General features: G+C 48.7%; 1 long non-coding RNA gene across 17 annotated transcripts; it reads left to right on the top strand.

Annotated features, from left to right (window-relative positions):
• The first annotated feature begins 4,196 nt into the window (after positions 1-4,196).
• On the top strand, positions 4,197-10,563 carry LOC125556563 (uncharacterized). 17 transcript variants are annotated; one of them, XR_015610443.1, is made up of 9 exons: positions 4,197-4,811; positions 5,310-5,636; positions 5,827-6,042; positions 6,169-6,262; positions 6,354-6,454; positions 7,870-8,111; positions 8,226-8,452; positions 8,735-10,114; positions 10,301-10,563. It is a non-coding gene; the product is annotated as an uncharacterized LOC125556563 (long non-coding RNA). The 17 variants fall into 17 exon arrangements; XR_015610441.1 differs by having other exon boundaries at positions 8,735-8,768; positions 9,972-10,563; XR_015610449.1 differs by having other exon boundaries at positions 7,870-7,911; positions 8,037-8,111; positions 8,229-8,452; positions 8,735-10,563.
• Positions 10,564-13,345: the final 2,782 nt, after the last annotated feature.

Consider the following 13,345-nt stretch of genomic DNA (forward strand, 5'->3'; position numbering starts at 1 on the left):
GGTGTGTGCATGGAAGGTTCTCATGCCCCACATGCAAGGGAGCTCTTCAGTTTCGCTGGCTTCAGGCCAGTCGCAAGTTTTCTTACTTCGACATGCATAGATAGTTCCTAGATCCTCGCCATAAGTTCAGGAAAGACAAGAAGAACTTCATCAGAGGTAGAGTTGTCAAAAACTCTGCACCACCTGCGTTGATAGGCCAACAGACACTGGATCAGTTAAACGCTCTCGAGCCAGATCCAGAGCGTCTAGGGTACTTCAAGGGGTATAATTCGAAACACGCCTGGACTCATAAGACATGCTTATGGGATCTGCCTTACTTCAAAGACCTCCTTTGCCCACACAACATCGATGTGATGCACACTGAGAAGAATATCGCCGAGGCACTTTTTGGTACATTGTTCGGCATAGATGGGAAGTCAAAGGATAATACTAAGGCTAGAGTCGATCTGGAGGCGCTATGTGATAGGCCGTTACAAAGCATGAAAGAACCGAAAGGAAAGTAGAACTGGACGAAGCCAAAGGCATGGTTCAATCTTGGAAGGCTAGCTATGAGGGAAATTATCTTGTGGGTGAAAATGCAGTTGATGTTCCCCGATGGGTATGTAGCGAATCTAAAGAGGGGAGCGAGTCTTGATAAATTGAAGATACTTGGTCTCAAGAGTCATGATTGGCACATATGGATTGAGGGGGTAATGCCGGTGATGTTGTGTGGCTTCATCCCTCAGGATGAATGGATAGTACTGGCAGAGCTGAGCTGTTTCTTCCGTGTTATTTGTGCGAAAGAACTATCGCCTGGCGTGCTAGAAGAAATGGAAGAGTTGGCGTCGGAGTTGATCTGCAAGTTAGAGAAGATCTTTCCATCGGGCTTCTTTAATCCAATGCAGCATTTGATTTTGCATCTCCCGACTGAGGCAAGATTGGGGGGGCGTGCAAAATCGTTGGTGCTACCCAACTGAGAGGATGCAGAAGATGCTTTGAGAAAAATGTAAAAATAAGCGTATAATTGAAGCATCGATGGCCGAGGCATTCATCACTGAGGAGGCGGCAAACTTCGTGACAGCACATTACGAAGCCAAAAATCGTCATTTGCATAATCCAAAGCCTCGGTACAATGCCGACGACCCTAAAAAGGGTGGATCCAACCTCAGGCTATTCCAAGGGAATCTCGCACCAGCTAGTGGTTCGAAACTAGTATCTTTGGATAACGAAGAATGGCGGACCATTTCGTTGTATATCTTCAATAACCTGACAGAAGTGCGGCCGTACATCGAGTAAGTTCTCGGTACATTGTTTCGCAACTTCTATTTCCTTTGAACTACTCTTATTCCTGGATATTTCACACGGTCGATACGTCGCCATATTCTCGTATGGAGCGGTGATCCAAAAGGATTCCGTCAAAGAGTATGCGCTTCTCGCAAAGCAAGGAGGCGGCTATCCCGGTTTCATCTCTTGGTTCAAACAAACGGTAATTTCCATTAGACCATTTCATTTCTTTCGCTAATTTGCGCCTAATGCAACAATCCTTTCGTATTAAACTTGTAGGCTAATTCAGAGTCTATAGACGCTGAATTGAGACAAGTCGCTAATGGTTTTGACTATAAGGTCCGTTCATTTGACAAATACGACATCAACGGGTATCGCTTTTGTACCTATGGCAAAGAGCTATCTATGGTCGACCGAAAGTCTATAAATTGTTGTGTATCTACTATCGGCGAAGGAGGTACCGAGTATTATGGGAGAGTTGAAGCAATTTATGAACTTCTATTCTATGGTGAAAACCCACCGAATGTCGTAGTCTTCAAATGTTATTAGTTTTAGCCGAAGGAGACTAGAAGGACTCGTGAACATATAGGGCTAGTTGAAATCAAACAAAGCACCATTTAGATGTTCTCGATGTCTTTATTACGGCTCAACAAGCGACCCAAGTATTCTATCTACCATGGGCCTGCCAAACTAATCCAAATCTGAAAGGTTGGGATGTCGTTTATGAAGTGCCGCCATGTGCTAGACTATCTCCCCCAATGGAAGAGGATTAAGAACCTCACATTAACACAGACACATATGAAGGAGAATTCTTCCAAGAAACACGTCTTTCCAAAAAACGTTTCAAGAACCGCTATACTTCACCCCAGAACATTGAAGTAGACAGCGACAGTGAATCCGACATCACCCCAGAGGAGGAACAAGAAGAGTCGGAACAAGAAGAGGTTACTGCTGTGGATGACCTGTCAATGCTTGACCGATTACGTAAAGGTGGCCTTCCACATGTTGATGCCGCTGAACCCGATGAGCATGTCATTGATGATAGTGATGATGATGATTATGCATTTATTGATGATAGTGATCGAGATTATTAGTAGTTCGTGTCAGGTATTCAATTTTTTTATGTTGTACTTGATGATGATACACTTAAGTGATATACATATTATTATTCATGTCGGTATTTTTTTATGTTGTACTAATTTCATTTACTCTTTGTCATGGCAGTTGTTGAAAGATGGTGGGCGCTGGTCCGGAGTGCTCCGAGGCCCCTTCTTCATCGGCGCGTGGTGGGAGGTCTTCCATTCCACACGCACCTCTCCGCCGAGCGTTGCTGGACAGTATGGCGACACCACCGGGCCCTTCTTTGTCGACCGCGGTGCCCAGCAGGGGACGAGGTAAGGGAGGGAAGAAGAGAGGAGTTGGATCACGTGGTCGCTTGAGAGGAGGTAGGCAGGCTCTTCAGCCTTCCTCGCCGCCACCCCTAGTTGTTTCACCCGAGCACATGACTGCTAGGGTGGACTCGTCCGAGGAGGAGGCTACACGGACTCCGGTCCACGAGCCTCGGGTTGACAATCCTTCGGCCCACGAGCCTCGGGTCGATGGGCCTTTGGCCCACGAGACCCCGGACGAGCACATGTCTGGATGGGGTACCTGGCCGGATCAGCCTGAGAGGCCGAATGGTTGTACACGGTCTACCAGCGTGGTTGTACACGGCTCCCGTCCGTGTCGGTGACCCGCAAGCAGAGGTGGTTGATTTTCCCTGATGGGGAGAGGTAAGTGCATTTAATCTTTTTGTATCTTTTGCATTCACGTTTCTTCAAATATCTAATGCGTTGGCCTTGTCATACTGCAGGGGTTGGTACCACCCTTAGGATGTCCGCAGGCCCAACTCCGTCCTTGGAGTGCTTTGCCGGCAAAACTTTCCGGGGTTTGTCACGTTGCCCGATGATATGTGTTGGATATGTCATACGTTTGCTGTGAAATAGCCCTGTGATATATATATATATATCATATATATTTGCTATGAAAATTGTTGGATTTAAAAAAACAGAAAAAGAGGCAATGCAGGCTCTTTGCCGTCTGCCACCGACGACAAAGGGCTCTTTGCCGGCCGCCGCGGACGACAAAGAAGCCATGTGGCAGCCACCTGTGTTTCCTGGGAGCTGACCCATTTGGTCAGTTTGCCTACAGTGGCGGACAACAAAGCCTTTGCCTATGGTGGCAGACGGCAAAGGATCACCGCCTTTGCCTACAGTGGCGCACGAGAAAGCCTTGGTAGGCAGTGACGTGCAGCTGGCGTCATTTGGCCGACGGCAAAGGCCTGGTGCTCTTTGCCGTCAGCTGGCGGACGGCAAAGACTGCCGTTAGCCACCTAACGGACTAGCAGCAAATTTATTGTTGTCGGCTTTCTTTGCCGCCAGCCAATGATGGCAAAGGCCTCTTTGCTGCCCGCTGCTGAAAGCAGACGACAAAGAAGGTCTTTGCCGATCCTATCTTTGTCGCGTCGTTTGCCGTCCACGGTGGACGGCAAAGGCCTTTGTCGTCCGACATCCGTGCCTTTGCCGTCTGCCTTGGCGGACGGCAAAGTAGCTGATTCCTGTAGTGAATACCCTTGTTGGAATTTTCTTTCGCAACATAGCTCATCTAACATATAAAGCCTCCTAGAGTACCCGCCGATCCAGCGCCATCCCTCACGCGCAACGATCTGCCTCGTTCGTTTTACCTACGTGTAAAGTTTTTGGTGCTTTTCAACTGGCTGTCAAACATCCAACCGTCCGTTTTGCTTCACATCGTGTCTTTCCAGTTCGGTGAATGACGGCTGGGCCAGCCATCTAGGTGGGACCACGTTGCAGTGTGCTTTGCTGACTGAGTTTGGGTGAAAAAAGGGGTGGATAGTGTGCTGTGCACGGTGAAAAGCCCGATCCCTCGTCCCTCCTCTCCTCGAGCCCCACGTTGCGCGGTGAAAACCCTAGCCCAATCCCTCGTCCCTCCTCTCCTCGAGCCCCGCGTCCCCTTCTTCGTGCTCGCCACCACCACCGTGCCGCCTCCTCCCCTTCGCGTTTCTTCTCCTCCTACGTAGGATCCATGGCTCCATGGAGGCTGCTGGCTCGAGGTAGGGGAGCGGCAGATGCGGGGTCGGTTGGATCGAGGCGGGGAGCGGCGGATGCGGCGTCGGCGGCAGGAGTAGAGAGGCGGTGGCGGCGTCGACCTACAAAGAGGCGAAAGGAGCAGTGGCGGCGGCGTCGAGCTGCAAAGAGGCGCCGCTCAGGCGCGAGACCATGGAGGTGGGAGTGGCTGCTTCGGGTCCTGATCTAGGAGGGTACGAGGCAGGGAAGGGCGACATCGCCGGCGTCACAGCACGCGGAGCCTGAGCCCCTGATGATGGGAAACGCCAAGGCCCCGTGACTGCAACAGGGAGCTCCTCATCCGCCGTCTCCGGCGGCAGCGGCGGCGGCTCGGTCCCCCGCGCCGAGGACGATGGCGACGACTTGGACAAGTACGTCGCCTCCCCCTCCGCCTCCACCGCACTCTGCTCCTCCAGCCACGAGGTTCGCCCCTCTTGTCCCCCTCCATTCACGCCTCGTTCGTTCCCCTACGGTTTACCCTTTCATCGACCTGCAATGTCGGGTATGTAGCCTTGCTGTTGAAATTTGTCCATGGTTCTGTGTTGGTATTCCTGTGGCAGTTCACAGCTTATTGTCGGATTTCTTGATTGTGCAAAAAGTAGGTTCAAAATGACTATTTATTTTAATGCTGCAAGTTCATAGGAGTAGGGATGTTGACCCTTGGCGAGTGTTTGTTGTGTTGAGGCTTACTATTGGATTGAGTGGTCAAATTGGTGATGATCTTGATCACTTTTTTGGTGCAATTTGAGGGTAATATTTATATCTCCTTAGCAATGAATTTGAGAAGAAATTGCTTTATTTGACTCCCTTGGAGGAACATATTATGATCTTATAATGTTATAATCCCCAAACATAAGGCAGCCATACAGTGTATAAATGCTTTCTTGTGTTAGAACCCTGAGTGATTGTTAATTTTCCTAGGGTGCTTGCCATGCTGACAGAAAATTCAGACCGGCGCTGAGATTTCTTGTCGCGAGGAAATCACGGGAGGACGAGATGAACCCGGACGAGGTCGCTGCAGTCATTGGCGCCTCCTCCGCCGCGGGAGGCCAAGGGTGAGAGGAAGGAGGCGTCGTCAGCTCTAGAAGGACCGGCAGCCCTCCTCGCCAACTGCATATGCCGAGGTCGCTGCTGGTGCCGCCGACTCCACGCCAGCCTCCATCTCCCAACCAAGGCCAGCTCAACCCCTCAAGAAGAGTAGGGATGCTCTCTTTCTACACCCAGCGTCCACACAACCAGATCGACAAGGTTGAGCTCCTCCATGAACCAATTTCTTACCTTGCTGGTTGTGTCATATGGCAGTCAACATTTGCTTGATGAATGTTTCAGTTTTACTACCGCTGCACCTCCCCACCATGAGCTCAGCCTTCAGCCGTCACCGACACTGAGTGTGTATTCTTATTCCTTTCTCTAATTCATTCATATGTTTCATGGGTAGGGTTTGGATGGCCTGATGAGAGCAGCCCAATAGTTGTACCTCTGCAACTTCGGCAATGTATACAGTCATCAGTACCATCTCTTTACCACACTTTTTACATTTCATTTTTTTGTTGAGTTGTTTGATTCATTTTCTTTTCCAACTGAATCAACTCTCGAGGTGGACGCATAGCTCTCTATAAGAAGATCAATCATCGATGACTTACCGATTTACAAGGCACGTAAAAATTATATACTTTCTATGTGTTCTTTGAATCAACTAATTTGAGGTCATTTTCTCTTATTTCATTGTTCTTGCCGCTGCATATATGCCTTCATGCATCTGAACCACTAAAAATTGCAGGAGAAAACAGATTGGGGGGATAAGAGGCTATCGGTGTTTATTCCCCCTCCGCTCCCTCTCCTTCGACCATGGGCAGCAGCAGTCAGAGAACCAAGTATGGGTCCTCCTCCCCTTTCCTTTTTCCTTGCTTCTCACTTGTGCCTCAAACCCACCCCATTCTAATCTATCTACACTTTCTCTCCTAGGGGCAGCTGGTTTCAACGGGAAGCTACGTACTTATATGCCCCCACCAATTTCAACGGAGAAATATGACCAGCGACAACTACTAATATCAGGTGGATCCAAGGTGCATCCATCCCCCCCCAAGCAGCTAACTTTTGTTATGTACACTGTAGCTATGGTTGTAGAACGCTCCCATTTCTTTTCTTACTATCAAATTTCCTTGATTCAGCTATTTGACTACATGTTATTATATGCCCAGGGTTAATTAGTACCTACAATGCTACCTTCAGTTTGTGTAAAAGGTCCAAAGTGGTTTCTGCAATTCTTATTATGCTTCCTGTTGTTCGATAGTTTCAATGGATTTTGGTGTTTCTTTAAAATTGATATTCCCTCGTTAGTTCTTTGTTCTGTGGAGAGTATATTTCTTTTGTTGTGACTTGGTGTTATAAAGAGTATCCTTTTTTGTCTGATAAGCTATATGCTAATCCTTTGTGATTGTTGTGTTAGTGCACACATATTTATTCATATCAAAATTGTGTGTGTTTGTGTGGTTAATACTCACTTCGTTTTGATATATTTGTCTTCTAATAACCCACCGTGCACAGGACAGACCATGGAAGCATCAACTTATCAAGAATGACTTATTAACCTATTAAAAGACCATACCGGAACCGCCTATGACATAACCTCTTCAAAACATTTAAGTAAGGGTGGGCAATAGAAGCGTTGTAGTAACTGCTCGCTTGCTGAACGGACAAACATTTTGACGATGACTCTTGCTTTCATGGATATACAGAGATAAATGGATGGATGTTGCAAATACAGTAGAAATCATGGGTGCAACAATTTTTATGTCCATGTTTTTCTTTTTGTCTGAATGTGTGTGTATACTGGTTACAGGGCACTATTTGCATAGAATTTATTTGACCTGTAGGAACTGGCTCTACTATCTAGCTTTTAAATGTAATAAATCTAGAAGGCAATGGAGCATTACTGTCTTTCCCTCTTTCTACATAAGCAAGGAAGCTGTGACTTGGATTCTGGACATGAATCTTGTTAACCTGTTGAAGCAGAAAACTATAGATGCAGAGTCCAATTAGTTGTCCTTTGTGCATACACAAGAAAGTGGAATTTGGAGTCTGGACATGAATCCTTGAGACTGATGGCCAGAAACAGAACACAACATGATGACCTCCTACTTGAGTGAGACTCTTCTTCACATGTGACTGCTCTCTTTTGGAATACCAGCCATGCGTGACATGTTTAGTAGAACAGAGTGTGTCGTACATCTGGTAGTTGTTGTTGCCTATGCAGAGTGTGATGATCTGAGGGTTTGAACTATTTTTTTTTGCAAATTACTTGTTATATAAACTATATGGATGAAGTTACGGAACATTAAGAAAAGATATGGGAAAGAATAGAGTGTGAAATTTGCTATATAAATTGCTTGTTATATAAAAGTTGAATCTCACGATCCAACTTTTTAGAACTATGCCACAACTTTTATGAGGCCATAAGTTTTTCTTTCGAAATCTGCAGGTTATATGATTTGTACATGGCGGTGTTACTGAACAGAAGGAGGTAATTTATTCGCTCTTTCTATTGATTAATATTGTTCTTCACTCTTTCTAAACTATTGAATTTATTAATATTATTCTTGCACAAATTAATTAATGATTATATCATCTTTTGGTCACTTGAGTAAGATATAACATGATGATCCTCTCTTAATTTGGTTTCTCCTCCGCTGAAGAATATAGGAATCACCAGCAGCCCTTCTGGTGAGCACCATGTCTATGAACTCATCTCCATGCTTACTATCCTTATATAAACTGGGGGTATCATGTGTTGCTAATAAGGCATTTTCCATTCTTTCTTTTTCAATTCTGTATCAGTAGTTCCAAGGAAGTGCTCAACCTAGATGTTGTTGGCCGAAGGAGGGGCGAAGCAGGTGCCAGTCAGGTAGGCGGCTCAATGGGTGGGAGATGGTAGCTGCCGATCTCACACGGCTCCTGCGCCCCGCTACCCTCCCCTCCCCGGCTAAGTAGGAGGTTCGAGGGCAGCGACTAAGGAAGGAGCACATCGGCGATGAGGGCTAGCAACAGCAAGACGCAACTGTCAGGTGCGGTCGATATGCCACCACGTCGGCCCCTTCACGTGCGACCGCCAGGGTCGGGGCCTTTTTATGAGCAACGCGTAGTGTTTCCTTTATTGTTGTTGTTTGTGTTGTCCTAGATATTCCTTTGCCATATGATTTTTGATCATTTTCTCGCTCATTCCTAGAGGAGCGCTATGGATAATATGATTGAGATGACTAAGATACATGCTTTTTGTTTACTTGGCATCTGCTTCTCTTAATTTTTCTGCAATCCTTCCTTTACACGCTGGTATGTTTTGTTGCCAGGCTCAGATCGGTGAGACCCGTGCCAATGCATGAGGTACAATATTTTTCTTATTTATTCCTTTCATACATATTGAGTTCATTCACCCTATTATATATACTGATTAAACAGTCACGCTCATTTCTCATGTTTATGTTCAGGCCTAACCTCACAAAACTTTGGTATGCACTCACGTATAATCAGGGCTTGCTTATTTTAATTGTGAATTCATTTTATAAATATTATATCATTATTATTTGTAATCAGTTTTTTATTTATGATTTCCAATTGGGTAATATCCCATCATACTACTAGGCATTGGCCAGGTACGTACCTGGACTTTGGCTGGTTGTCAATATAAGCTTTGTGTTCTCCTTTGTTTTTACCTCATTTATAAAGTCCGTGATTGAGCATGCATTTGATTTCTATGCCAACATAGATCTTATTGCTCATCAAAGGTATCTAAAAGTTGTGTGCTCTGCAACAGATGGGTTGTGTTAGTCAATAGAAATACCTAATATGTCAGTTTTGTTGCCAAATATTTTAAACACACATATATATACAGAATTATAGAACAGAAGATGATCTGGTGGTTACCTTTCTGTTATTTACTCGAATGACTGTACGTATATCTTACCTTCAGACTTTATCCGCTCTTGGTTAGTTTTCCATCTCCAATCAGATTAATGGTTTGCATGCAGACCAAGCCCAGTGTTTTATGGTGTTCTTATTCCTGATTTAGTTGTACATTTGACTTTTAGTTTGTTCATAGATAATAAAGTAGTGGCAGATGAACCAGTAAGTTATCTGTGCCCATGCTTTGCTGTAAGCATTAAATTTTCTCTCTGCTTTTACTTTCGATGTGTTATCCGTACCCCTACTTTTTGTGGCTAATCATTATGTCCTATCAACATATGTAGAGTCCATGGTATCATACGATTTGAAGTTGAAAAATTCATGCTATGGGTGATATGGAAAAGTCATTGCCTTCTTTGCTGGAACATTTCCTAAGATGATCTAAGGAAATTATTTTAGTCACCATGTCATTTATATGCTAAATTCAGTGCGTTGACAACTGGAGATCGCTTCCTTTTTTGTGTATTGATCATTTCAGTACGATTGTTTGATACACTGCCGACATCATTTTGCTTCTTCTTGCTTGTTATTTCATTTATTTCCTCCGGCAAGTGGATGGCTATTTCCACTGCTTCAGGTTTTGTTTTGGCTCTAATTGTGTGTATGGCATCTTGGCCTTCTTAGGTGAAGCAGCTATGAATATCCTCGCTGATCTATGGATCTATCATTGTAAGAGTCGATGATATATGGTGAGATGTCTCACAACATCATTTGGTCTTTGTAGCATTTGAGTTGGCAAATTTGTTGGATTCATGCGATTAGGCATGGTAAGTGCTCAGAGACCCATAGCTCTATAATTGTCTGCTTCCAAAAGTTCAGAATCTTTTCTGCGCTTGGTCCTCTCATTGGTGAGAGTAGCCATGTAAATCAATCTGCTATGGGAAATGGGAGTTTGCAAACTACCGGAGTCTAATTGCTGAGGGACGAGGTTCGTAACTGAGGGTCATGTGCAGAGCTGGAAGAAGAAGTTGCGAGGCTTGGAACTCTCCTTGTGAAGGGCTCAGGGACAGCAGTGAGGACAATGCCTCTTTAGTTGTAATTGTGATACTCCTGATGTGCAAGTAATCACTCATGTGATACTCCTTATGCTAAAATGTTGGTTGTTAGTACAGAGGTGGTGACATTATTTGGTTCTCTGGTATTGATTTCATGATTTGTGGTTAATACATGATGTAATACAATCCACATTGCATTATATTTCCAGTTACATCTCCTACTTACTCACTAATAACACTCTTTCTAATTCAGTTCTTGCGCCATTGGCGCAACCGGTTCATCTAGTGTTGTAGAAACATTGCCTTTCCTAACCTTTTTCTCATGGCGGACTGGAGACGGTCCGCGACCGGGCCGAGACGGGCGAGACCAAATGAACGATGCGGTGGTTGTGGCTGCTATCAGTGTTACAACACGACGACAAGGTTGGCGGTGCTATGTGCCGGTGTGTCGGACCTCGCCGGATCTGTCGATCCGGTGGCGGGAAGGTGTCTGGAGGCGGAGATCCTCCATGAAGACACTCAAGTGACGACGACCTGCAGGCGACGCTCGACTAACGAGTCGAGGCAGGGGCGGCTTCGGCAGCGCTGACAAGGAGGAGAGGAGGCGGGGCAGGGCGACCTCACCAGTGGTCGCCGGAGATCGGCCATCATGGGCGCATCTTCCTAGCTCGATGGAGGCAGCACGCCATGTGTTGTGCTCTCTTGTTTGCAACAAGACCAATGCTGCAAAACGCCTGTGCTAGGAGGGTGTTGTACGCCACACGATCAAGCACTGATCGGACGGCTGCGGAGACGGTCGATGCGCGCATTAAATCTGTCGGTTGATGTGAAGCGTTTTCCTTGTAATGACGAAAACATTTTTGTAACATCATCTTTGTTGCAATTTTTTCTGCAACATCCTATGTGTTGCAAAAGTTCCTTTCTGCAATAAAATCTTCGCTGCAAAAAAATTCTGCAACAATAGCTTTGTTGCAAAAAAAAATCTGCAACAAGAGCGTTGTTGCAAAAAGGTTTTGCAACACAATATTTGTTATAAATGTTTCTGCAACAAGACTTGTGTCACAAAAGAATTCTCGCAATATGAATTATGTTGCAAAAGTGAGCTCGGCGCTCGGCCGCAAGATTGCGTCAAATCTCACGGCTCGCAAAACGGTGGATTTTTAAAAAGATCTGTCGGCTGGCGTGTAGCACGCCTTAAAAAACATATTGAGGTAAATTTCTCATGTTCATGCGAGGGTTAGGGCATCTCCAGCCGTTGGCCCCCCAGGAGGGGCAAAAAATCGCTCCCTGGGGGCGCACCGGCGCTAAACCGCGCACTGGGGGCGTGATGCCCCCTAGTCGCGGCCCTCGACTGGATTTTAAAAAAGTCAAATACGGCGCAAACACGACTCAAATTTAACGCAAACATCGGCGAGTTTGTTCAAATTTAAACATACTTTACAAAAAAAGGGAAAAACTACCGCGGGCTACCCCCGCCGTCTCCCGCGCCGCCCGCCTCGCCGCCCGCCCACGTGGTTCTACATGCCGAGGAGGCGGTAGAACCGCGTGTAGTCACCGCCGCCGTCGTCGTCGCCCCCGCTGACGCCTCCGCCGTCCCTGCTGCATCCCTCTCTCGGTTGGCGCGGCGGGTTGGACAGTCCGGGGGCGTCGTCGTCGTCGTCGTCGCTGAGGACCACGACGCCGTGCTCGTCCTCGCGCCCACGCTTGCGGGCGGCGATCTCCTCCAGGGCCCGGCGCTGCCGGACTATATCGTCGCGGAGGTAGTCGTCCCGCGCCCACCGCAGGGCGTCCTCGTCGGAGAAGCCACGCCGGGCTATCTCCTCGTACTCCACGGGGAGGCCGGGCTCCGGCTTGGGCACCGGCTTGGGCTCGACGAGGACGAAGCGGCCGGTGGCGGAGGCGTTGTCGCCGATGCGGACGCCGGAGCTGCGGGTGCGCGCGCTGACAGGCGCGCCCTGGGGCTCCGGCTTAACGGGGCGGAGGTGGAGGCAGGGGGAGCCGCCGGACGAGGAGGAGGACCTCCCAGTCTCCATGCGCCTCGGGGTCCAGGAGCTTCCCCGGCGGCGTGTGAAGGATGGGGGAGAGGGGTACTCGAGGCGCGGCGTGTTGCCGTCCTCGATGTACTCGAGGACGGCCTCCAACGTGCGCCCGGGCACGCCCCACCACCGACGCCGGCCGACGGCGTTGAGCCTGCCGGAGGGCTCGACGCCGTTGGTGGCCTTGAGCTGCTCGGCGTGACGGCGGCGGAAGTAGGGCTCCTAGAGCGGGTTGTCGGGGACGTACCGTGGCCCCTCCTTCGCCGCACGCGGCAGGGACGAGCGGATGCGTGCGATCTCCGCACGCCGCGCCGCGCCGGTGGGTATCGGGGGCACCGGCACGCCGCCAGCGCTGATCCTCCACGCCCCGGGTACCCGCATGTCCGGCGGGACCGGGTACTCGGCCTCGAAAAGGAGGCGAGCCCCACTCTCGTGAAGATGGCGGCGGCCGAAGCCGTTCGCCGCCGCGCCGTCGTCTGGGAAGCGCTCGGCCATGGGTGCTGGAGACGGCGAGAGAAAGGAGAGGGAGGAACGACGACGGCGAGAGAGAGGCGAGGGAGGAACGACGACGGCGAGAGAGTACGAGTCGCCGAGTGCTCTGGGGCGCGTCTTATATAGGCCGAGGCGCCGCCCGTGCGCGAGCCGCCGTGAGTACGCGTGGCGGGCGAAGGAGGGCGAGGGACGCGCGTCATCCGGTCTTCACTGCGCCACCCGTGAGGCATCAATGGCGCAGGCTGACCGGCGCGGCAGCGCGGCAGCTTTGGTATTGATTCGTCGCGGGAAACAAGGCGATGAGGACGGCGAAGGGCCGAGAAGAGGGTAGAGTCACTGACGCGGCGGGCCCGCGGCTGTTTCGCGCCAAAACAGTTCGCCCCGGCACCCCCGGGCGCCCCCCAGCGCGCCGGGTTCGATCTGGGTTCGCCGGCGCTGTTTTCGGTCCAAACCGGCGAAAATCGGACTCCTGGGA

This window comes from Triticum urartu, chromosome 7A (genome assembly GCF_056163025.1).
Source record: "Triticum urartu cultivar PI428250 chromosome 7A, HENAU_Tu73, whole genome shotgun sequence".
Taxonomy (NCBI): Eukaryota; Viridiplantae; Streptophyta; class Magnoliopsida; order Poales; family Poaceae; genus Triticum; species Triticum urartu.